Source organism: Cupressus sempervirens, chromosome 10 (genome assembly GCF_028749045.1).
Source record: "Cupressus sempervirens isolate cs-2001-9-10 chromosome 10, ASM2874904v1, whole genome shotgun sequence".
Taxonomy (NCBI): domain Eukaryota; kingdom Viridiplantae; phylum Streptophyta; class Pinopsida; order Cupressales; family Cupressaceae; genus Cupressus; species Cupressus sempervirens.
Window position 1 is genome coordinate 148,873,180 of NC_143127.1, and position 26,194 is coordinate 148,899,373.

General features: G+C 33.1%; 1 pseudogene; it reads left to right on the plus strand.

The window, feature by feature from the left end:
- The first annotated feature begins 310 nt into the window (after window positions 1-310).
- Window positions 311-26,194, plus strand: part of LOC149533012 (26S proteasome non-ATPase regulatory subunit 11 homolog pseudogene) — an 83,287-nt pseudogene continuing 57,403 nt past the window's right edge.

The window sequence follows — 26,194 nt, forward strand, 5'->3', positions numbered from 1 at the left end:
GGTATCTAATCAGTTGTTTGATTGTGAAGAGATTGCAACAAATCTTCAGTCTAATTTATGGAGTACTAATATTATAGACAAGGAGAAATCAGATTTTTCATTCCCTTCATATCTGGATGCATAAGGTGAGTTACAAATTGATTCATGTAACTTGTTGAATGGAGTAGAATATCAAACTTTTGTGTTTCCAGTTGAATGTGTCTATGAATTAGCTAATGATGATCATTTTTAGTTTGATATCAATAGTTATGATCATGCTGATTCATATTTTCATAGTGAGCAAGATGAAGAAAACATGTCTAGTTTTTATATGGACTATGAGAATGGTGACAATTTTGTTTTTCCTAACGAAGTGATTGAAAATGCTGATGTGTTGGGTGAAACAAAGGAGAATGAAAATTGTAGTTTTCCTCATGAGAATGTCAATGGGAATCAGGTATATGATAGAGGTAAAAAAAAATTTTGAAGTTCAGTGGCCTGGGGCCATCATTTGTATATAGTAGGAGTAGTTTTCTTGCTTTCAATAAAGATGTTCGAGAGAAGTTTTTTGGAATGGTCTACTTCTTCCAGAGATCTAAATTCTTGCCATGCATACAAAGGAAATGCATCCCTAGATAGAGCCAATATTGGGACTTAAAATTGAAGCCCTAATTTTGAGTACTACTGATAAAATCAAACACCCCATGCAAGAAAAAATGCCCAGGCAAAATCCATAGGTATCTAGGCATCTATTCCAAAGAGAGAGAGCACTAATGGCATAGAGCAAGAAGATGACATCAGAACCATAGTTTGGAGCATAGTGGAGGATGAAATCAAGGAAAGATGAAGCCACAAGTAGAGAGGAACATGGGTAAAAGGGGCTGAGCATTAAGCACAGGCATATCTTTGAAAAATGTTTAATCCCATATTCATGCCGAGGTGGGTAATGTTGTCTTTTAAATACAAAAGCATGTAGATTGTAAGTGTCTTTAAGACATGAACCTTTTGTAAGTCTCAGGCATGAAAGAGGGGCCAACCATGGTCGGCTAGTTGGAGGACACTACGAACAAAATTTTGACCAAGTGATGATGTGTGATGACATAGAATTCGAGGAAGGAGATTGTGACACATGGATGATCCTAGAGCATTCAATACATTTCCAAGGGAAGTTACTAGATTAATATGATTGGCAACATAGAGACCAACCCAGGTGGCAGGTGATGTGGTGGTGATCATGCAATGATGTGGTGATGATGAGGAAATGAAGTGGTAGAAAATGTGGACTCGAGAGAAAATCAAATGTTGCCATGTGGCAGAACCCAAGAGGCCCATCATAAGATTGGGTGAGGAAAGTCTAGGGCCTCTGATGTTACAATCATGTCAAGAGATTGGGGATCATTTTCCAAGAAGCCAAGATGCTATGATAGCCCCCTTTTCTATGTGGTCAGAAGGATCTATTTAGTGGCTTATGATCCTACGAATGTCATAGGATCATGTAATGAATTTCAAACATCTTCGATGCTCCAAATTATGAAGTTGTCATGACATTAGGAGATAAAATTTTGGGTGCTGCAATGTTAAAAATTTGTCTTTGTCATAAGGTCTGGAGGATGCTCATCATATCATTGGAGAAGCTAATGAGGAGAATTGGAGAGCTACAACCCTACGACAGGTCATAAGATCGTAAAGATAATGCAAGGGTCATTACAATGCTATGGTAAAAGATTTCTAGCGTGGGATCATAGAAGGATTCTAAAATGTTTACAATGTTATGAAAATGAGGTTTTGTCATGTGATCATAAAAATAAATGTAAAGGTGTGCGATGCTATGAGGTTCATTGTCATCATGAGATCGGGAGCTGGATTTGAAAGGGCCCCAACGCTATGACAAGTCGAGTGATTGGGAAGGTGATGGGGTAAGGCTTATGATGATACAATTTATCATATCATCATAATATCAGGAATGCATAATGTTTTAAATAATAATGTGATGTAGGGCCCACCCAGGTACAATCAACAAATGAAGATGGATAAGTAGTAGTGGTTAATTGGGAGAAATGAATATAAAAATCAATTCAGAGATTTCAACACAGTATTTTAAATGGTTTAAAGATTTTAATGATTTTAATGTTTCTATATAGTTTTGACTATATAATCATTTAAATTTTTATTTTAGCTCTGTTCATGGCTTGGGAGCTAGATTTTCAAATTAGTCTTAGGGGCATGATTTTTATCAAAAATATGTAGTGTAGCATACTGTTGGAACTGGGAGGGGACAAGCTATCCATTTCTAGAGCTAGTTTTAACACAGATGGTCACCGATGTGTGCTACAAGGTGTTTTTTGTTTTCAATAACATGCTTAGTTACAAGCAATGATTTCATCAAAGCAGTTATAGAATTCAATTGGGATGCATTTGATATGCTTTGTTGGCTTAGTTTGTTCAAAATTTGATGCATAATCATGTGTTTTGCTTCAAGTATTTCACAATTTGCTTGATTTTGATGGAATTTCTTATAATTTTTGTCTTTTGAAATTAGTTATGATTTCCATCAAAATATTTGAAATAATTTATGCTTTTGGAAGACAAAATGATTGAAGATTTGATATACTATTGCAGAGAGAGATTAGAGAGGTTCTTTTCACTACTAGGAGATGCAATTTCAAGTGGACACCTATCATCTTGACAACAGATCTAGGAATTCACTTCCTCCTATATCATTTGCTTTCTTTCTTATTGTAGAGGTTCCAATTTTAGAGAATTTTCTACTTACTGTGATAGCAGGTTGGCAATTTTCTCTGTGATACCAGCAGGGTTCCAGTTTTCACTGTGAAACCAAGGTTTTTGATAGTTTTACTTCTTGTCTAATTGAGTAGAGCTCTAGCAATAAAGGGCACACATCCACTATTGTGCAAATTTTTATTTCATTTTCTTGTATTGTTATTCTGAGATAATGAAAGTTCATGCTAGATCATGTGAAGTATCTTAAGTTACATTTAGTTTTACCAGTTTATGTATTCAGTCTTTCCAAGGATGAATATAAAAGGGGATTTACATGAATTATTTAGGTTTTCATATTCTGTCTCCTAATTCTTCATATGCTATTGACTTTGAGATTAAATGAATAAGGTTCATTTGATTTAAGGTATCTTGGATGAGTTGTATGTTAGATCTATTGTTGCTTTTGACTTAAGGAGTTAAGTAAATGCTTCAGTGTTCTAATAGGGTTTCTAGGTGTATGGACATGATATTTCATAAGAATGGAATTTGTGAATTTCAGTTGATAAACTTAATTGTAATGCAATCAAGTTAGGTCATCCTATTGGTAGTGACTCTATGTCCCAATGGAGAAGGCACTAATCACAAAATTAGATGCAAGTTGAGATGAAGGGAATTTGCATAAATCTTTTTAATCAAATAAATTCAATTTCTCATGTTTTGTAGTGGGTTGAAAAGAATTAACCCTCACTTAGCTTATGGGTTCATAGGTTATGATCTGTAGCTATTTCATTCCTATGTCATTTCATGAATATTAGAAGATAAAAGGGGTTTCATCTATTGTTATTAGTTTTAGACTATATGTTTAATAGCACTAGTACCATATATTAGAACCTCAAGGTTAACCTGCCTAGGTCTTGCAGAGCTTGAAGTGAAGGAGTTATGCCTTATAGTTGGCCCAAGATTATAGTCAAGTGCATCCACCATAGAAATTTTCTAGCCTTAGATGCATTGGTCTAATTTCTTGGTTATTTTCAAAATTGTTAAATCAGAGGCCAATAAGATGGTGACTCTACTAGGAATATAAGATGGCAACACATTTTGTTAAAGGACAAGAATCTCTAGTGTTAATTGAATATTTCAATCCTATTTTTAGTATGGTTTTTCCCATTTGAGTCAGCCAACAAAATGGTGATTTTTATGGGGAATTGTATTCAATATGTGTGATAAGAAAACCTTGAGAATTTAAAGTGGATTTAGTATAGCAGGAAAAATTTTCTACAACAGTGAGGTAATTGTGATGTTCTTTTCATATCCTTGCTGAATTTTGTGTTCCCTAGCTAAGCTTTGTTCATGGACAGCAATATGTTGTAAGATTGGATGTAAATTGTGTTCTATGACTATTATAAGTCTATCTTCAATCAGTTCAGTCTTTGCAAGTGCTGTTGAAAATGTTTTAGAGTCAAGAATTGATTTATGAAGTGTATTCTCTTTTCAAGGTGTTAGTGATATGCAAGTTTTTCCATATTGAAAGTCTAGTTTAGAATTTACAAGGGGTAAATTGTTTCAAATATTTTCTCTCTAAGTGTGAGTGGCGACTCTAGTCTAAATCTCTATGCTAATGCATGGTTTATTTTAATTTCAGAGGCTTTTAGTATTCTTGGGCAGATCTAGTTTGTTGGGAAAGAGGAAGTATAAGTTTCTTGATTGATAATTTATGTTGTTGTATGTATCTGCTGAAGTAATTGATTTCAAAAGGTGAATCACTATTGTGATTTTGTTTTCCTCTTCAAGGAGGTGGTAGCTCTACAAGGATTCTATCTATGATGTTAAGAATTTCATGTTTGCACCTATGCCAACTAGTAGATCAGAGGTTTCAAACAACAACACATAAAGGTATTTTCAATTTTTATGTATTTGTCCTTCATGAAAGTTGAATGAACAAAATAGTTGCCCCCATCTAGTGTTTCAGCACTAAGAAAATATAGGTAGGAATTTAAAATTTTAAAAGATGGATTTAGAGTCTAGGTCTGAAAATGATATGCCGACTCTTGAAAGTTTTCGTGCAAATATTGCTTGGCTGAAAAGAGGAATTCATAATAAGACTGTCATTGGCATAAGAAATACAATTGGTAATATTAAGGGTCTTTATGGATTTCAAACTTACATGAAGTTTAAATCACTAGTTATGAATCTTGATGAGTCCTTCAAATCTGAGAAGTCTTCATGGCTAGTGGTACTCTTAGAAGTTTTTATGCCACATTTGATTGATTGGTCAGCAAAGTCAAGATTAGATAAGATTTGTGAAATCCAAGATTTTATCATGGAGATTAAAAGTGCTTTGAATGCTAATGAATCTAATGATAATGAATTAAATGAATCCATTGAAGATGATGTTAAAGATGAAGAGTCTTAGTTTTATGAATCAGAGGTTAGTAATCAGCAATTTGATGGTATGCATAATGTGGATTCATCTTGTTATGATGATGATTGTAAAGAAGAGGAAAAGTATAATAGTAGTAAGAGTTTTTCTTCTAGTGATGAATGTAAATGTTCTAAGATATTGACTGTTGAGGTATTGACTAAAGAATAAAATGTATGGAATGATTAGAGTTCTAATTTTTTAGAATCTATTAGTAACGAGTCTGTTGTTATAAATGTGTCAATCTATCCATATAATAATCATAGAAAAGCAAAAGAAACTAGTAATGAAGTCTTGTTAAGTGTTGATGAGATTTCCAATTTTTTGGCTTATTATTTTGAAAGGTATGCTAATCTATCCAAGGATACTTGTGTTTTACCACATTTTGCATTTTCATATGGTGAAGTCATTTTTCCTAAATTTGATGTTGAAGAAGATAAAGTTTTAGAATATGCTCTGTCAAGTTTGGGAGCTGTATGTGATGGTAATCCATATATCAATACACATGACAACTTCTATGTTCATAATCAAAATGTAGAGATAAGGTATATTATTGGTTCATTGTTTTCTTGTTTTCATGAGGCTAGGATACATTTTGATTGCTCATATGATGAGGAAAGTAATACTAGCGAAGCAGTTCATTCTAATGTGTTATTTGAGGAAATCATTGTTATGGATCAAAATATTGGGAACATGCAATTTCATGATGATTCTTGTGATTTGGTATCTAATTAGTTGTTTGATTGTGAAGAGATTGAAGCAAATGTTCAGTCTAATTTATGGAGTACTAATATTACAGACAATGAGAAATTAGATTTTTCATTCCCTTCATATCCGAATGCACAAGGTGAGTTACAAATTGATTCATGTAACTTGTTGAATGGAGTAGAATATCCAAATTTTGAGTTTCCAATTGAAGGTGTCCATGAATTAGTTAATGATGACTAGTTTCAGTTTGATATCAATAGTTATGATCATGCTGATTCATATTTTCATACTAAGCAAGATGAAGAAAATATGTCTAGTTTTTATATGGTCTATGAGAATGGTGACAATTTTGTTTTTCCTAATGAAGTGATTGAAAATGTTGATGTGTTGGGTGAAACAAAGGAGAATGAAAATTGCAATTTGCCTCATGAGAATGTTAATGAGAATTAGGTATATGATAGAGGTAAAAGTTCTTGTTGAAGTTTGGTGGCCTAGGGCCATCATTTGTACATAGTAGTATTTTTCTTACTTTCAATAAAGTTGTTCAAGAGAAGTTTTTGGGAATGTTCTGCTTCTTCCAAAGATTTGAATTCTTTCCATGCTCATGAGGGACATGCATCCCTAGATAGAGCCACTAATTTTGAGTACTATTGATAAAATCAAACACCCCATGCAAGAAAAAATACCTAGGGGGCATCCATAGGTATCTATGCATCTATGCGAAAGAGAGAGAACACTAATGGCATAGAGCAAGAAGAAAACAATAGAGTCAAATTTTGGAGCATAATGGATGATGACATCAAGGAAATATGAAGTTGAAGGCAGAGAAGAATGTGGGTAAAAGGGGCTGAGTGCAGAGCAGAGACATATCATTGAAATAAATTAATCCCACATTCATGATGAGGTGGGTAATGTTTTTTGTTAAATACAAAAGCATGCAGATTGTAAGTGTCATTAAGACACAAGGCTTTTATAATCCATAAGCATAAAGGAGGGGCCCACTATGGGTGGTCAGCTGGAGGACACTACAAGAAATTTTTTTATCAAGCGATGATGTGTGATGACATGGAATCTGAGGAAGGAGATTACAACACGTGGATGATCTTGTGGTAGTCATGACATCACCAAGGGAAGTTTCTTAGTTGATATGCATGGTGACATAGCAACCAACCCAGATGGATGGTGACATGGTGGTGATTTTGCAATGATGTGGCGATGATCAAGAAATGAGGTGAAGACATGGACTCAAGAGCAAATCAAATGTTGCCATGTGACATGACTTAAGAGGCTCATCATGAGATCAGGTGAGGAAAATTTAGGGCCTCTAATATTATGATCATGTCAAGAGATCGGGGATCAATTTCCAAGTAGCCAAGATGCTACAATAGCCCCCTTTTCCTTGTGGTCAAAAGGCTCTATTTGGTGGCTTACGATCCTAGGAATATCATAGGATCATGTAATGAATTTCAAACATCTTCAATGCTCCAAATTGTGCAGTTGTCGTGACATTGGGAGATAACATTTTGGGTGTTGCGATGTTATGAATTCGTCTTTCTTGTGAGGTCAAAAGGATGCTCATCATATCATCAGAGAAGCTAATGAGGAGAATTGGAGAGCTATGACCCTATGATAGGTTGTAAGATCATAAAGATAATGCAAGGGTCATTATGATGCTATGACAAAGGCTTTCCAGTGTGGGATCATAGAAGGATTCTCAACTGTTTGTGATGTTATGAAAAATGATGTTGTTTCCATGTGATCATAAAGATAAATGCAAAGGTGTGTGATGCTATGAGGTTCATTGTCATCATGAGATCAAGAGCTAGATTTGAAAGGGCCCCAATGCTATGACAAGTTGAGTGATCAGGAAGGTGATGGGTAAGGATTATGATGATTGGATTTATCGTATCATCATAATATCATGAATGCATAATGTTTTAAATAATAATGTGATGCAAGGCTTGCCCATGTATAATCAACAAGTGGAGGATGGATAGGTGGCAATGGTTAATTGGGAGAAATGAATATAAAAATAAATTTAGAGATTTCAATGTAGTATTTCGAATGGTTTAAAGATTTAAATGATTTAAATGTTTCTATATAGTTTTGACTATATAGTCATTTAAATTTTTATTTTAGCTCTGTTCATGGCTTGGGAGCTAGATTTTCAAATTAGTCTCAGGGGCATGATTTTTATCAAAAATATGTAGTGTAGCATACCGTTGGAACTGGGAGGGGATAAGTTATCCATTTCTAGAGCTAGTTTTAGCATAGATGGTCATTGTTGTGTGCTATAGGGGGTTTTTTGTTTTCAATAAGATGCTCAATTATAGGCAATGATTTCATCAATACAATTATAGAGTTTAGTTGGGATGCATTTGATATGTTTTGTTGGCTTAGTTTATTTAAAATTTGATGCATAATGATGTGTTTTGCTATAAGTATTTCATAATTTTCTTGATTTTGATGGAATTTCTCATAATTTTTGTCTTTTGCAATTACTTATGATTTCCATCAAAATATTTGAAATACTTTATACTTTTGGAAGCCAAAATGATTAAAGATTTGATATATAGTTGTAGAAAGAGATTAGAGAGATTCTTTCCACTATTAGGAGATGGAATTTCAAGTGGACACATGTCGTCTTGACAATAGATCCGAGAACTCACTTCCTCCTATATCATTCTCTTTCTTTCTCATTGTAGAGGTTCTAGTTTTACAGAAGTTTCTCACTATTATGATACCAATTTGGTAGTTTTCTCTATGATACCAGCATGGTTCAAGTTTTCACTATGAAACTAGGGTTGTTGATGGTTTTACTTCCTAACTAATTGAGTAGAGCTCTAGAAATGAAGGCCACACATCCACTCTTGTGCAAATTTTCATTTCATTTTCATGTATTGTTATTCTAAGATAATGAAAGTTGATGCTAGATCATATGAAACATCTTAAGTTACATTTGATTTTACCAGTTTATCTATTCGGTCTTTCCAAGGATGAATATAAAAGGGGATTTACATGAATTATCTAGGTTTTCTTATTCTATCTCCTAATTCTTTATATGCTATTGACTTTGAGATTAAATGAATAAGGTTCATTTGATATAAGGCATATTGGATGAGTTGTATGTCAAATCTATTGTTACTTTTTATGTAAGGAGTTAAGTAAATGCTTTAGTGTTCTGATAGGGTTTTTGGGTGTATGGAGGGGATATTTCATAAGAATGGAATTCGGGGATTTCTGTTGATAAACTTAATTGTAATACAATAAAGTTAGGTCATCCTACTACTAGTGTCTCTATGTCCCAATGGATAAGATATTGATCACTAAATCAAATGCAAGCTGAAATGAAGGGCACTTGCACAAACCTCTTTAATCAAATAAATTTAGTTTTCCATGTTTTGTAGTGGGGTGAAAAGAATTAACCCTCACTTAGCTTATGGGTTCATAGGTTATGATCTGTAGCTATTTCATTCCTATGTCATTGCATGAGTATTAGAAGATAAAAGGGGTTTCATCTGCTATTATTAGGTTCAGACTATATGTTTAATTTCACTAGTACCATATATTAGAACCTCAAGGTTAACCCACCTAGGTCTTGCAGAGCCTGAAGTGAAGGAGTTATGCCTTATAGTTGGCCCAAGATTGCAGTCAGGTGCATCCATCATAGGAATTTTCCACCCTTAGATGCATTGGTCTAGTTTCTTGGTTATTTTTAAAACTTTTAATTTAGGATCCAATAGATCTAAAGAAAGAAAATGAAATACTAAAACATGAGTTAAAGATAGTTGAACTTAAGCTAAGTCTTAAGAAAAATGGAGGAAATATTGACTCTGAAGTGAAAGTTGTAAATGCAAATCTGATATCCTAGCTAAGCAAGATAACATCTAAATTGGAATCTATTAAGTTAGAATATAAAAAAATAGAAAAATACAACACCATTGTGAAAGGTGAGTTGGTACAAACAAAGCAACAACTAGAAAAATTGTATACTAGTAGTGATAAGATTGAAGAAAAAATATGTGCACAAAGACCTAGTTATGATAAGATCAGACTTGGATTATTCCTTGGACAATCCACCAAGCAATCTATTGAGAGAAAAGAACCTGATTCTCCTAAAAATAATAAGGATATAAGAAAGAAAAATGATACACCTAAAGACAAATAGAATGTTGCTCACTCTGAGAAAGTCAAAGAATCTGATCAAGATATGAATAACAAAAGAAAGGAATCTTTTGCTTGGTGTGATGAACCTGAAGACACTGATGTCAATTATGAAGTTAAGTCTTTTAAACCTATTTTGAAATTTTATTGTCATAATTCTCATGGATATGGTCATTATGTAGTAGATTGTAAGAAATGTAAATTTGATAGTAATAATGCAAATAGTAGGATAAATAGGAACACTAACCATCTAGGAAATAAAAGAAGATCTCATAGCAATGAAAGTGGAGAAAGAAGACAAATTGTTTGCTACAAATGTAACAATCTTGGACACATTACAAGGAATTGCAAAAAATTGAAAGACAAGCTAAATTAATAGAAAAGAGATGTACTTGTATGTCAGCTATGTAATAACTTTGGACACATAGTGAAGATTTGCAGAATGGAAAGAAGAGACCTTAACAAGAATCAAAATTATAGAAGTAACAATAGAAGAAATGATGATAGTTTGAAGAGAGAAATGAAGGAGTAGACAAATGAATTAAAGGAATCATTTGTAAAGGAAAAGGAACCAGAAAACTCTCACATAGATATAGAAAATGTACTTAACAAGACAATGAAGTCACTTATTGTTTATGACTCTTCTTACCAGAATTAAGCATTCTTAGTGGAACAGAGTATCAGTTGTTGATAACTGATGCTAGAGGAAGTATCAATGGTTGCATAATTGATAGTATGTAGTAGACATTGAAATAATTCTACAATGAAGTGTGCATTTCCTGATAAGGTCAGGACAAAGATATATAAGAAGATTAAACTCTCTATTGCACAAAGATAGTATACTGAACTAGTGGCAGATATTACTGAACTAGTGGTAGACATGCATTTAATGCAAAGTATAGATTGAAAATAATTTAAAGGATGAAAACTAATTTTCATACATCATTTTCTTGTGCAAAGTTTGTGAGTGAGATTGAAGCAAGATTTGGAAAATTTAAGAAACCTACAATCATACAAAGTCACCAGCAACCCTAGTTCACAAAATTGAGGTATTTTCTAAATTATTGAGCATAATCTTTCAAGAATTTCAAGACAAGAAGTTTAAAATGTAAGCAATAGGCCTAGGTAGAATTTCAAGAAACACCCATTTGATTCTTTACTTGATGACCCCATTGGAGCATTTTCGTGAGTTCTAAAAAATGTTCTTCATATCAAAGATATTAGAGGATATATTCATTACAAGATTGAAAGAATAGGCGACTCAGAGATTCATAAAGATTTGGAGAAAAAGTGCAATAATGATTTGTTATTAAAACTTGAACATAGATATCTAGAATGTCTTAACCTAGTTAAGCATATGTTCTACATAAACTTTGAGAACACAAGGATAATTCTTAGCAAAGTACATGATGATTTTCCATGGCTAGGAGATTCTATCATTTGTATTTGACCTAATTCACAAGCTCATAGGTTTGAGTAATCAAGGAAGTAACCCTATAAACATTAAAAATGTACACAAACTTGTTGAGGCAAATCTCAACACATATTTTTATGGAAGAAACATGAAAGTCAACTCAATTCAAGATGATGGAGTGAGACTCATTTGCAATATTTTGGGATATAAGTATAATGATGGATCTAGGATAGATTCAATACCTACAAGATTTCTTCATGCAACTTACTTGGTAGTAAGAGGTGAATAGGTTAACAAGTGCAATATTATCATAACACAATTGTTGGATAACATATCAAGAATCAAGAAATCAAGGAGTGCAATTTTCAGATTTGAATCCCTATTAACATGCATATTTTTCTTAGCTACTAAGAAGTTTCCTACTAAAATAGACTACTAGTGGCCCAAGAAAAAGTAGAAGAACCTTGTAGATTAGCTCATTTGAATCTAAGGAGGAAATTGGTAATAGAATAGTTGAAGTAGTTGATCAAGAAGCCAAGACATCAATAGGATGCAAAGCATGGAAGGCTAAGGTAGAAAATCTAAACATGCAAATCATTAATGACAATAATTTTATATAATTGAATAAATACTATGATTTGTATAATAACATGGATAGGAGATAGCTAAAAAATGTTGTACTTAGGAACATGATTCTATAAGATAAGAGATTTGATAGTGTAAAAGGCCAAATACTCGAAGACTTGTATAATAGATTGCTAAATAGGAAGAGTAGAGTTGTAGAAGAAGGTAAGCAAATAAGAATGAATATGGTGAGAAAGTTATGTTCAATGAATAATGAGGAAGATATAACAAAAAATTTCAAAGGTATAGCACTATTGTTAATACATAAGAAGAGATCCTTTCTCCTCATAGGAGGAAATTATGAGGAAGTTAATAAGGAAACTCAAGAAGCTATAGTTTCGTACATGACTACTATGCCTAAGGTAAGTGCACAAACAAAGGAGGCAAGTCAGATGCCTAGAGATAGTGCATAGATAGAAGAGGCAAGCCAAATTCCAAAAGAAAGTGCATAGCTAGAGGAGGCAAGTCAAACACCTAAGGAGTGTGCATAGATAAAGGAAGCTAGTCCTACAATAAGAAATCCTCCTCATAGTTCTAAACCAAGAGCTACACCAAGTACTTCACCACATATCACTATTGGCAGTGAATCTATGCAAATAGATAATGCCAAAGTGATAGTTGACAAAATAGAGGATCCATTCAAGGATTTTGGTACTAGCATTGTTGGTAATATTATGGATTACAATAGCTTTGATGAAGAAAAGGATCAGGAGCCTATGAAAGAAGATGAACAGAAGATTGAGATCTCAAATGTAACTTTCACACCAACAATAATAACACCATCTACTAAAATAGTAGAGGTAACAAAAACAACAATTTCTACACCTCCTACTCATGTGGCAATAGTAGCAGACCAATCTGATGAAAAAGATGAAGCAAAGAATCTTATATCTTCTTTAAGTAAAATTCTTGAGAAGAAGAAATTTGCCAAGTCAATTGAGAAGACTTTGACTTCAGTTTTGAATAGAATAGAGAAAGTTGTGAGCCCTATTGACACCCCTGTAGATATTCAACAACATGTAGAAACTTTGTGCAAAACATTTGATAATGAGTTCACAACACTCACAAATGTGGCTACAATTCAAGCTCAAATAGAGCATGATGGTAAACTCCTCAACACTGTGTGCACTAATATGAGAAATGACATAGAAACCTTGAACATATGTAATAAAGTATTGAGGCAATGTATAGAGGAAGGAAAATAGGCTTATGCTAAGTTCAACTTAGCATATATTCATCTAAAATAATTTGATGATCAAATCAAGGAAAAAGTGAATGAACTTCAGATATTCACTAACAATTTTTTGAAGTAGAATCAGAAGATTGACACAATTGAGCACACAATACAACTACTTCATGATAGTATAAGGGAAATACAAGAAAAAAAGGAGAAAATTATGAAGAAGTTCACTCTTTTAAGAGTACACTTATTCCCTCATATAACATTGCTGGAGAACCAATTGGAAGAATGCTTATTAGCAAAATCTTCATATGACAAGTTTGTGGCTACAGACTTGAACATAATAGAATTGGTAGCATATGCTTTATGCATGCTTATTAGTGTATTTAATGCACTAAAGGATAGTTGGAAGAAACACTTTGTGTAGTTGAAGAAATTTTTTAGCTATTGCTTTTCTAAGTTTTGTTGTAGTTACTAGATTTTTGATAGTCTCCTTTTGATACCTTTGTCATTGATGTCAAAGGGGGAGACATATGGAAAATTTTATTATAATAATTATAATTGTAAGGGGGATCAATAAGTTTTAATAGGAAGCTATAAGGGATGTAACCTCTTTCATAACATAAGTACAATGTTTTTTAACTATGTTATGGTTATTTGTTTTTGATTGGTATGACAACATGTTTAGGACTTAGCCAATTTTCCCAAAATGTTGCCATCAATGCCAAAGGGGGATATTTTTGGCAATATGTCCAATCAATCAAATAAGGTAAGTTATGGTTGTCATTTATGGCAACATATTTGTTTTGTAGATTAGCACTATTCATTTGCAAAGGAAAATTGTTTAAGTATCAACCAGTGTTACAATAGCAAGATAGTTTTGATGATAATAGAATATTCTCTTGTGCAATTAACCAAAGATGCATGATGCCATAGTGATGATGTATACCAGTATTCCTATCCATATAGTCAATCAAATTCAAGTTATGAAGGAATTAGTGATGCAGTGATGACACAACATAGAATAGAGCATATCAGCAGAATGCGCTTAACAACTTGGTTTATTGTTTTTAATTATTATTTCTTTATGAGCTAACTCTAATAATGTTGTGTGAGCTGACTAAGGAAGAATTCAATAGTATGTTTGGTACAATAAAAGAACTTCATTTGCAAAGTTAGAAGTGTGATAGAGATTGATGATAATGATGTATGAACAATGATTTCAAAATTGATATGATCTTGTGAAATGAGAGTAACAAGTGAATGCGACATTGTGATATATGATGTGAAGCACTATTATGCTAGATATGATGTAGATTAGGTTGTGCATAATCACTCTTGTATGAAGAATTGTCAATTAGAAGATTTGAAAAGTACAAAAAGTATCTCAGAATTGTATGTATACTTATTTCTTGAAGATCTCATTATATAGTTTCCTGTTCGGGCAGTGGGCTCTACTTGCACACATTTGTATATGATCCACCAATTCCTAATAGGGTTGAAGCAACTCCTAATAGGGTTGAGGCTTCTAACAAGGCCTAGTCTCCTAACAGGGACTTGAGACACTATACATGCTTCATAGACTCCTAATAGGGTCAATATCCTCAACCAAATTCTTTATATAGTGAATCATCTAGTGAGTTTCATCCCCACTAGGGTTTTTCCTTGGCTAGGGTTTCCCTAGTTTAGAAAATCTGGTGTTATGATCTCTCTTTGTGTATGGTTTTTTATACTATTTAGCATTATTGGTTTACTTTCTTATGCATGTGGTAAAGTAATTAATAATATTCAATTGTGGACAAAAAGATTGAAAATATTGATTCACCCCCCCTTTTAGTATTATCTATTTCTAACATTCTCTCCTTCGATTGTGCAAGATTTATAAATCACTTTGACTAAGATCTTATTTTTAGCTTCTACTTTTTTGTTCACTTGAGGGTAGTATGGGCTTGATAGGGAATGGTATATCTTTAAATCTATAGTTAGTGGTTAGATGATGTGATTCACTAAGTGCCCCCCATGGTCAATTTTCAACTACAGTAGTATTCCATACCTTGTGATGATTTTATCATAAATAAATTTAACTGTGCTTACTAAAAAGTTGTTGCACAAGGCCCACACTTCTATCCACTTGGTAAGGTACTCCATTACCACCATGATGTACCTACATCTTTTGGTTTTACTTACCTTACGGGGTCTGACAAAGTCATACCCCCATCATTCAAATCACTCTTGTGCATGTGAAGGGTTGAGAGGTATGAATTCCTTCTTCAGTGGTTTCCCAACTTTCTAACATGTATTGCATGCCATGACCTACTCCCTAGCATCATTGTGCATAGTTGGCTACCATAACCCTACTAGAAATATCTTCTACACAGTTGTATTTGGCCCAAATTTCCTCTTTTAGAATGCACTATCCTAAAATTTGATTGGATCTCATCTTATCTAGTAACCCATTGATCAACTAAAATGTTTGATTCCTTAGCACCAGTTTCCTTCTCTTATTTAGTGGCATTTCCCTAGGAAATTGTACCATCAAAAGATAATCCATGATACTTGTGTACCAAGATGGTAGTACGACGATCTAGAACAATTGCACATCTAGAAATTTGTCATTAAATCCTTCAACTAGTTCTCCTAATTTGATCCTTGATAAATGGTCTATGCTCACATGACTTTTTCCTAGCCATACCATAATTTTGAATGTAAATTCTTGCAATAGTAATAACCACTTGCTTATCCTTCCCTAGATTATAGGCTTTTTCACAAAATATAACAATGCTTGATGATCCACATAAAATATGAATGATGTTGCCAATAGATAATGTCTAAATTTTTGTATTGTGTACACCATTTTGAGTGCCTCTCGTTCTGTTGTACTATAAATTTTCTCTATTGTAGATAACAATCTACTCGTAAAGTATACTAGATGATCTAGTTAGTGGTCACCTATTTGTGTCAATGTTTCTCCAATCATGTAGTTTGATGCATCAACATGGACATGAAACTCCTTATCCTAGTTTAGATAAGCCAAGATAGGTGTTGTAGCTAGTCTACTTCATTATGCTCTATATCCCACTTGTAGGGTTCTCCTTTATAGGTTAGTTTGTCCAGTGGATAGGATATTTTTGCAAAGCCCTTAATGAACCTTCGCTAATATCCAATATGTCCAAGGAAGGATTTGACCTCTGTTACATCTGTCAATGGTGGCATATCCAAGATTACATGGACTTTGTCAAGAACCATCTTTAATCTTTCTTTGTAAACTATGTGCCCTAATAGCTTCCCCTATGGTATCATGAATTTTCATTTTTTCAAATTCAGTATTAGTCTCACCTACCTGCATCTTTCCATGCATTCTTTAAGTGTAGTTATGTGCTTTTCCTCCACACTAAAAATTGATCGATCATCAAAAAATTCCTTAAAGTTCCCCACTAACATCTTATCAAATATGTGCAAGATTATTCTCTAAAATGTTTCTAGAGCATTACATATTCTGAATGACATCCTATTGTAGGCATATACCCCATCCTCAACTATGAACATTATTTTAACCCTATCTTCTTTTGTGATGGATATATGGTTGTATCTAGAGAATCCATCCATAAATGAATAGATTTTGTGCCCCACAACTTCTTCCAAAATGCTATTAGTGAATGGTGTTGGAAATGGATCCTTGATCCTTACTACATTCAGGCATCAAAAGTCCACACATATTCTTATCTGAGTGGTATCCTTTTTGAGAGATATCACAATTAGAGATACCTACTCACTTGTCTACACCCTATAAATAATGTCTGCTCCTAGAATTTAGTTGATTTCATTAGTGACCAGTGTGACATAATTTTTGTTCTTTTGGTATGGCCACTTTTGTATAGGTACTGCACCTTCTATTAGTGGTATCTAATGGACACATAACTCTAATAGTACCCCTTTCAGGTCCTTATACATCCACACAAATACATTCTTATATTCCATGAATATTTTGAACACTAGTACCTTCAAGACTGGATTCTAGTCATCTCCCATAAATATATTTTTTGGATTGTCTTCATCTCCTAAATTCATCATTTTTATTGTAGGCTCTTCATACTTAATAGGTTTTTATTCACTAAACATATGTGCAAGCATTTCATCGATCTATGCTTCTCCCTCCTTCACTTCTCTATACTCCTTTAGAAATTCATTTTCTTCTTTTGTATTTTCGACCCTAGCATGTTATAGCCTAGAAAGAGCTTGTAGTCCTCCATCTATCAATGGAGTAGGTCATTCACCAAGTCCAAGTCATCATCATTATACCCTCCTTTCAATCTCAATATTCCCTCTTTGTTAGGTTCCATTCTTTTCTTCCCCTTATCATCACCTCCACCTTCACCTTCAGAATCTGACAAGGTTGCCTCCTCTCCTACCATCTATGTCTATAAGTTGATTATAAATCTCCAAACTTTGCCTTGCATAGATAGGGTATTCCATTTCCAATCATGTTTCACCTTCACCTATACCATCCAACCTTGCCTAAGGATGGCATCGTACCCTTATCTTTTTAGTGGTATGACCACAAAATCCAAAATCCAAAATCCAATAAGAAATAAAATAAATAGATAAAATCAATTTAAATAATTTTTTTTTTCTCTACACTTAAATGCACATATCCCTAGGTGGGACTTATCTTTATCCTCTTTCCACTTTCTTCTCAACCACTCCTCTTTTCTCATTGGTGGAATTTTGTCTCACATGGATCAAACTCTATTATCCCATATTGGTTGTGAGAAGCCTCTCACCTTCATATTTTCCTTTATAAGGGAGAGCCCCCTCCTCATTTTAGACATCCACAATTTATCTATGATATATTCATGATATATCCACAATACATCCACAATTACACTATTGTTATGCTACAGGTTTGGAGAGCAATTTTTGAAGAAGGAGATTGAGCATCAAAGCTTTTTGTGGAGAACTTCTATCTTCTTGTCTTATTCTCTCTTGCATCCATGGTTTCTATCATGAGGTTTCATCCTTGAATTTGTCTATTATCTTAGAGTCATATTTATTTTTCATAGATTAGTATTGCATTGTTATTACATTTCCTTTCTTGCATTGTTTGGCATTCTCATCATATAGATTAGTTTTCATTTTCATTTGCATGTATATTTTTGGATCTTTGAATCTCTTGTTTCATGGTGTACTTGCATGGACACAAACTAGGTCAAGCTAAGGGTCTCCATTACAAACCCTTGCACTCCATGAATAGAGAGCTATGAGTCACCATTCAAGACCTCATTTTTGAGTAATCTTGGATATAATGACTCATAGAAGTGTGCTCACATTTTAGTCTCCCATTTTCATTCTTCCTCTTCTTCATGTCTTCTTGATTTTGTTCCTTCTATTATCTACCTTCTTCTATTCACCCTTTCTCTTCTTCCATACTTGATTCTTCTTCTTCTAGAACCATGAATCTTGAATATCTTGGTAGGGACCCTCACTTGAGAGAAGATGATCTTGACCTTCTAGCTAAATTTGAAAATTGTTGTCGCTCTAATAGATACATGGATGCTAACATTGTGACAAGAATGTTAAAAAAAAAAGGATAAATTAGAAACCTTTGCTAGGATCATGTGCAAGATCAAATAACAATATCCTTCTTCCAAATATTTTCCATCTTCCAAGTCTTATCATTATTCTTCTAAATATCATACAGATTTTTCATCTTCCAAGTCTTATCATGATTCTTCTAAATATCGTTCAAATTCCTTATCTTCCAAGTCTTATCATATTCTTCTAAATATCCTTCATATTCATCATCTTCTAAGTCTTATGATAATTCTTCTAAATATCATTCACATACTTCATTTTCTAAATCTTATCATGATTCTTCTAAATATCCTTCACATTCTTCATCTTCTAAGTCTTATCATGATTCTTCTAAATATCATTCAAATTCTTCATCTTATAAGCCTTATGATGATTCTTCTAACTATCATTCACATTCTTCATATTCCAAGTCTTACCATGACTCTTCTAAATATCATCCATCTAGGTCTTCACCTACTTCTTCTTCATGATATCATGCTTCTTCTACTTCTACCAAGAGTCTTATTCCTCTTATTGAGATAGATCATAATGAACAACATGAGAAGTCTTGTGATATGCTTATCTATAATTCCTCTAGTGACAATGATTATGATGATGATGACTATTATACTCCTACACATCCTAAAAGTCCTTCCAATCCTATGTTTATGCTTAAAGGGGATGAGTCATAGAAAGATATTGATGGTAATCCACATGAATCAAATCTTGAAAACAACATTGATAAATTTTGTGAACAACACCTAAATGATAAATCTGCATTTTTTGAGGAAGAGAGATTTTTTTTGTGCTGAAATACAACATCAATGGGATAAGAGTTCCTCTTATAAGAACCCTCATGTTGAAAATAAAGATTACACTCTTGAGCAAGATTATGTTAATGTTGAACCTTTGTCTTCTAATGCTCCCCCTCCATCTTCTACTTCCTCCACTATCCATACATCCCCTAAAGATTCTGAGTCTCTCAAATCTTCTACAAATCCTTCATCCAACAAAAATCCTAATGTTTTTCATGCAGTTCCCTATAGTTATCCTCAAGGGCTACCTCTTAAAGAAACTCAAGCTAACCTTCACTTGGCTACAAATACTTCCAATAATTCTAAACCTAAAGAGCCTAAGCCTTCATGCACTATAATGCCTACTTTAGCTAGTCCTTCATCATCTATTCCAAAGTCTTCCATAAAATTCCAACATGCTTCCTTCTCCTTAGTAGTGGCTTCATGTCAAGAGGACTCTAAAAATGATAAAGAAAATAATATAAAGAAAGATCAAGATCAAGAGCTCTCCACGTCATCTAGTTATTTTCATGATGTCTCTGATACATTTCATGGTTCTTTTGATCCCTTACGCCCTTTCTCATTTAGTCCACCATGTCTTAAGTCTTCTCCTAAGCAAGATCAAGATACTACTTGCACCACTAAGCTTATTAACAATAAAAATGACCTTAGTACACTTTCTCCTTCCAAAGATGATACTTCCATTAAGGTTATTAAAAATGGTGTTGTTACTTCTAATGTTGAGCCTATTGAAAATCAAGAGAAAATCTTTACACTTATGCTATCCAAAGATCCTTGTCAAGATCAAAGTCTTCCATCTTCTTGTTCTACCACTCCATATTCCCTTCCACTTTCTAATCTTCCTAAGTCTTCTCAAGCTTCAATTAATCGTATCAAAGAAATTGCTCCTATTAAATATTTTCATGTTCCTATCAAAAATTCTAATGATCACTCTAAAGATGCTAATGTCCTTGATTGGTATATAGATGTTAATGAACTTATTGATTACCCTTTTGCATCTTCCACATCCATCCTTGGACTTCCCCCACCGATACTAAATGTTTCACATCTTCCTTCCATCTTGGGTCCTTATGTCCCTTCACTTTCTCCTCCCAACTCTCCTAATTCATCATCCATCTTGGGTCCTTATGTCCCTCCCTCTCCTATCTTTCCTCAAGATCAACGTAGATACACATCCTTGAATCCTTTTCATCCACCCACTCACTTAAACCAGTCATATCATCCTTCTTCTTCCACAAGTCCCAAGTTCTTTGGAAGTAACTTGAATGTTCAATACAAGAAAAAGAAGAAATTCAAGAATCCATATAAAAAAGACCACCATGTCTCCTCTAATCGACATGGGGGTATAAAGTCAAAAGAGATATCTAAGAAAAAAATTATAAGACAAGTATGGGTTCCAAAATCCATCATTGAAGATATTATTTCTACATCACCAACAAGAAATGAAAAGAGGCCTATGGATATATGGATTCCAAAATCTCTCTTGAGAGAGTCTAATGTTGAACAACAATTGAAGTTGACACTCAAGATTCCAAAGAATTCCACTTCATCTTCTTCCAAAAGCATTCTTCTATTCCATGTGCGTAAACCTCAACCTCTTCTATTCACTCACCACATTCCTTCACATATTCCTTCATTCACATTTTATACATCCTCTTGCCACCCTTCAAGGTGTGTGTTGATGTTGATCTTGCCTTCATTTCCATCTTCCAATTTCACTTGCTTTGCATAAAGCCATATTCTCCATGTTTGTCTTCCATCTTCCTTTCTCTATTAGCATCTTTGAGCATATCATTTCAACTCCTTTGCATGTTAGGGTTTAAAATTTCAAGGAGCATTATCTATAAAGCTTGACTTCTTCCAAAAAACTTCAAAAAAAATTTAAAAAAATTGAAAAAAAAAAGAGAAAGAAAAAAAAATGAAAAATTTGAAAATGTGCCTTGGTGAAAACTTGGTAATTAGGCACCATGGTAGAAAAATTAAAGAGAAATGAATTCATCCTATGGTGAAAACCACTCCCTTGTGGCACCTTAGATAAATACCATGATGAAAATCTAACAATCAAGCATCATGTGTAGTTCTTCTACATCTTTCATCCATTTTGTCTTTTCTCTTTGATCTTGACAATGTTGAGCTATACACAAACATTTGGCTATTTTGTGAGCTATCTTATGATGATCTTGTTTTCATTTCTTTCATGTTTAGCCTTCATATATATTTTCCTGCATTCATTCTAGTCTTTTTCTACCCTTTTCCCATTTACCCCTTTGGTCTTGATCTAATAAAAATAGAGTAAAATACAATGCTATGAACTCTCTTGACATGTCTACTCCTTTGGATTCCATCTTTCCCACTTTTACATTATGCTTTCATGAATTATCTTATGCTAGCTTTTCATTTCTTGTCCAAATGTGTTTTACATGACAATTTTTTCCTAGCTTGGGTACTCTTGAGGAGTCAATCCTTGAAGATCACTTTCACTTGCTTCATACACTCCTTCCTTATCCATCATATTTATCAACTTGTTGCTCCATCATGTCCTCTACCTTGCTAGACATTGGGACTGCACGATGTGATCATGCTTGAGAGTTTGGTCCTTGTTTTTGTTTGGGGGCATTGTATATTATTTTTACATATTTATTGATCATGAAAAAATACAAAAAAATGATATATTTTAAAGTTAAAAAAAAAAAATTGATATATTTCAAAAATCCAAAAAATGATATATTGCAAAAATTCTAAAAATTGAAAAATGTCCTGAAAAAATGATCTTCTTAGTGACAACCTAGAAATAGGTGCTTTGATGTATCTCCAAAAAAAATTTATATATTCCAAAAATACAAAAAATAAATAAATAAATAAATTCAAAAGTTCAAAAAATAAAAAAAAATAAAAAGAAAAAGTGCCTTGGTGAAAACTTAGAAATAGGCACCTTGGTAGCAAAAAATACAAAAAATTTATAAAAAGTCCTAAAAAAATAAAAAATAAAAAATTCAAGTGGTGAAAACTTGGAAACGGACGCTACTTGAGGCCTTTGCACCCCTATTTCTTAGCACATGTCCTCAACACTTAGCCTTTCTCCATCATGCCTTGTCCTTGTTGCTTTGGTTTGGAATTGGTCATTGTCTAGGGGGCATAACTATGTTAGCTTTGGTCTCTAGGATGTGTTAGTCTTTAGGACACCTTGCAAATAGTGTTTTTCAACACCACCCCAATTGTATTTTTCAATACAACCGTTGACATTGAGTGTTTTTCAACACTTATTGGTTTGGTCTTACCTAGTATCATCATGTGATCTTCCCTTCCTGCAAGCATTTGATCCTTATCCTTGGAAGTCAGTATCAGTTAACACACTTAAATTTTAAATGCAACACTTAATGCTTGACTTATGTCATGATTTTTTCTTTGTGTGTTAACTATTATTTTTTTTTTTTGAGTTTCCTTGTCTAATAAGTCTCTCCATGATGCATCACTAGACGACTTGGGGCATGGGACATGTTTTTATTTGTTTTTTTCTTGCGGGTGTGGTCTTGAAACTCTAGAGTGTCTCTTGTTGTCCCCTTGAAACACTTAGGAGATTTGAGGCATCATCCTTGATTGTTTTTGTACAACCATTCTTATGGTCATCTTGGCATCTATGCCTTGATGTGAGCATGGTTTTGCTACATTAAATTGTTTAAGCTAACATCAAAGTCATCTTGACCTTTATGTCTTTGATGCTTATGTTAGAATCTTTCCACATTCTAATCCAATATAAATTACATTCATATCTTCATAGTTGCACTTGCGACTAGTGATGATTGTGTGATTTTTTGATGTCCATTAATAATGGCCCAATGATAAAAATAAGTTCTTTTACATTTTCTAATGAATGATGAACACAAAAATCCTATGTTACAGTTGCTCTTGCAAGTACACCTTTGCATTTTCATGTAGCTTGCATTATTAGACTTCATGTTAGTTTGCATTTTTAGGCTGCATTATGAGTTTGAGAGGGTTCTCTCTTCATCTTTATTGTGGACTTTTAATAAACTGTGGTCATGTTTTGATCTTCATTTCCTTATCTTCTTTCATAATCTCAATCAAAATTTCTATCTTGAATAGTTGATTGATTTTGGAGCATTCTCTTTCTTTTGGGGCATTTTCTTTTCTTCTTTCTATTTCTTATTATATCTTTCAAACTTCTATCTTCCATTTTCTTTTTTCTCACTTCTTTTCTTCTAAATCACCTTTGGGGCATAATATTTCATGCTTGATGATCTACCTTGGTTCTATGATTCTTATATCTTTCATCTTACATCAAGAACCTTATCTTTTGTTTGATTTGATCAAATTTATCAATTTTGTTGTTTCTCCTCTATCTCATTTCGATTTCAATCATGAGGAGGTAGTAATTATCAAATTCAACTTTGATTCAATTTTATCAATTTTATCCTCGAATTTTTCAAGTCAAAATTTATTTGTATTCTTTGTCCTAATGTGTTCTCAATTCGACCACACATCTAGGTTGTTTTGTGATCCCAAATCGACCTGACACTTCAATTTCTTTCTTTGACTACATGTGTTCCCAAATCGATCACACATTAGTCAAAAAGGGGCAAATGTATGCACCCTAAAATGGTCGCCTAGACTATGGGCCCCCATTATTCAATTTATCAATTTATCAAATTTCTTGAATCAATGATTTGCAATATTTTATTAAATCAATTCAAATCAATTTCCTTGATCAAATTCAATTATTCTATTTTTCTAAGGTTGATCATTTTATCCTATGTCTTATTTAATTAAAAGAAAATCTCCTCTTTTAATTAAATAAAATAAGTCCCCATTTAATTAAAAGAAAACCTCTCTTTTAATTAAATTCATCCACATTTAATTAATTAAGAGAAAAAACCCTCTTTTAATTTAATTAAATATTTCCTATTTAATTAAAAGAACTTGCTCCCTTTTAATTAAATAAATTAAACCCACTTGAAAAAAAAGAAATAAATAAAATAAATAAAATCAATTTAAATAAATTTTTATTTTCTCTACACTTAAATGCACATATCTCTAAGTGGGACTTATCTTTATCCTCTTTCCACTTTCTTCTCAACCACTCCTCTTTTCTCATTGGTGGAATTTTGTCTCACATGGATCAAACTCTATTATCCCATATTGGTTGTGAGAAGCCTCTCACCTCCATATTTTCCTTTATAAGGGAGAGCCCTCTCCTCATTTTAGACATACACAATTCATCTACAATATATCCACAATATATCCACAATACATCCACAATTACACTATTGTTATGCTACAGGTTTGAAGAGCGATTTTTGAAGAAGGAGTTTGAGTATCAAAGTTTTTGTGGAGAAATTCTATCTTCTTGTCTTATTCTCTCTTTCATCCATGGCTTCTATCATGAGGTTTCATCCTTGCATTTTTCTATTATCTTAGAGTCATATTTATTTTTCATATATTAGTATTGCATTGTTATTACATTTCCTTTCTTGCATTGTTTGGCATTGTCATCATATAGCTTAGTTTTCATTTTCATTTGCATGTATATTTTTAGATTTTTTAATCTCTTGTTTCATGGTGTACTTGCATGGACACAAACTAGGTCAATATGAGGGCCTCCATTACAAACCCTTGCACTCCATGAACAGAGAGCTATGAGTCACCATTCAAGACCTCATTTTTGAGTAATCTTGAATATAATGACTCATAGAAGTGTGCTCATGTTTTAGGCATACAAAAATAACATATGAATCAAGAAAATAGAAAAGTAACATTCACTACAAGGAAAATACATGCATTAGTCAACAAAATGGAAAGAATAGGTAAGAAACCAAGAAGCTTCATTAATAGAAGGCAAAGTTGTAGAGCATAATGCTATTGCAAAATACAAATGGAGAGGAACTTAGAAAAATTATTTACAATTTCCTTTCAAAGAGTTCAGCCATAACTCTAATTTAACCATGAAGGTCAAACCCCAAATAAGGTGGATTTGAGTTGTAGAGAGCAATAAATGAATATCAGAGTAGAATCTAATCTTGAAATCAACTTACTGTAGTAAAGTGACAGGAAGGGCAAAACAAATGCACCTAGCCATAAGAAATGAAATCCCATGAAATTTGATCATTATAATCATTAATGAGGCATGGAGATCAAAGGTGTCATGCAAAAAAGGCCAAAGAATGTCATTCAACATTAAAGAACAATCCTTGTAATGTGTCATAGCCATAAAAAATAAATTTGCACCATTGTAAAAAAAATGTGGGATGTGATGACAACAATGTTAACCCATCACGAAAAATACAAAGTTGATTCCAATAGTAGATCCAATATCTCCTTCAAAACAATGGACAACCCAGATGCATCTAGAAATATCTAAAGATCTATAGCCCAACATAAGAAAGATCTACCATGTGGCATGAAACCATTATTCGACATATTTCACAAATGCATGGTTGAAGAGACAACAATGATTTCATGATTTGAGAAAATAAGAAAAGTCACTCCCCAAAATTGCAAAAATGGTTAACGCAAAATGTTAACCCTTGTAGAAAACATGTGTTAACCTAAAACTTGGAAAATGAAGGAAAACAAGCCAACTT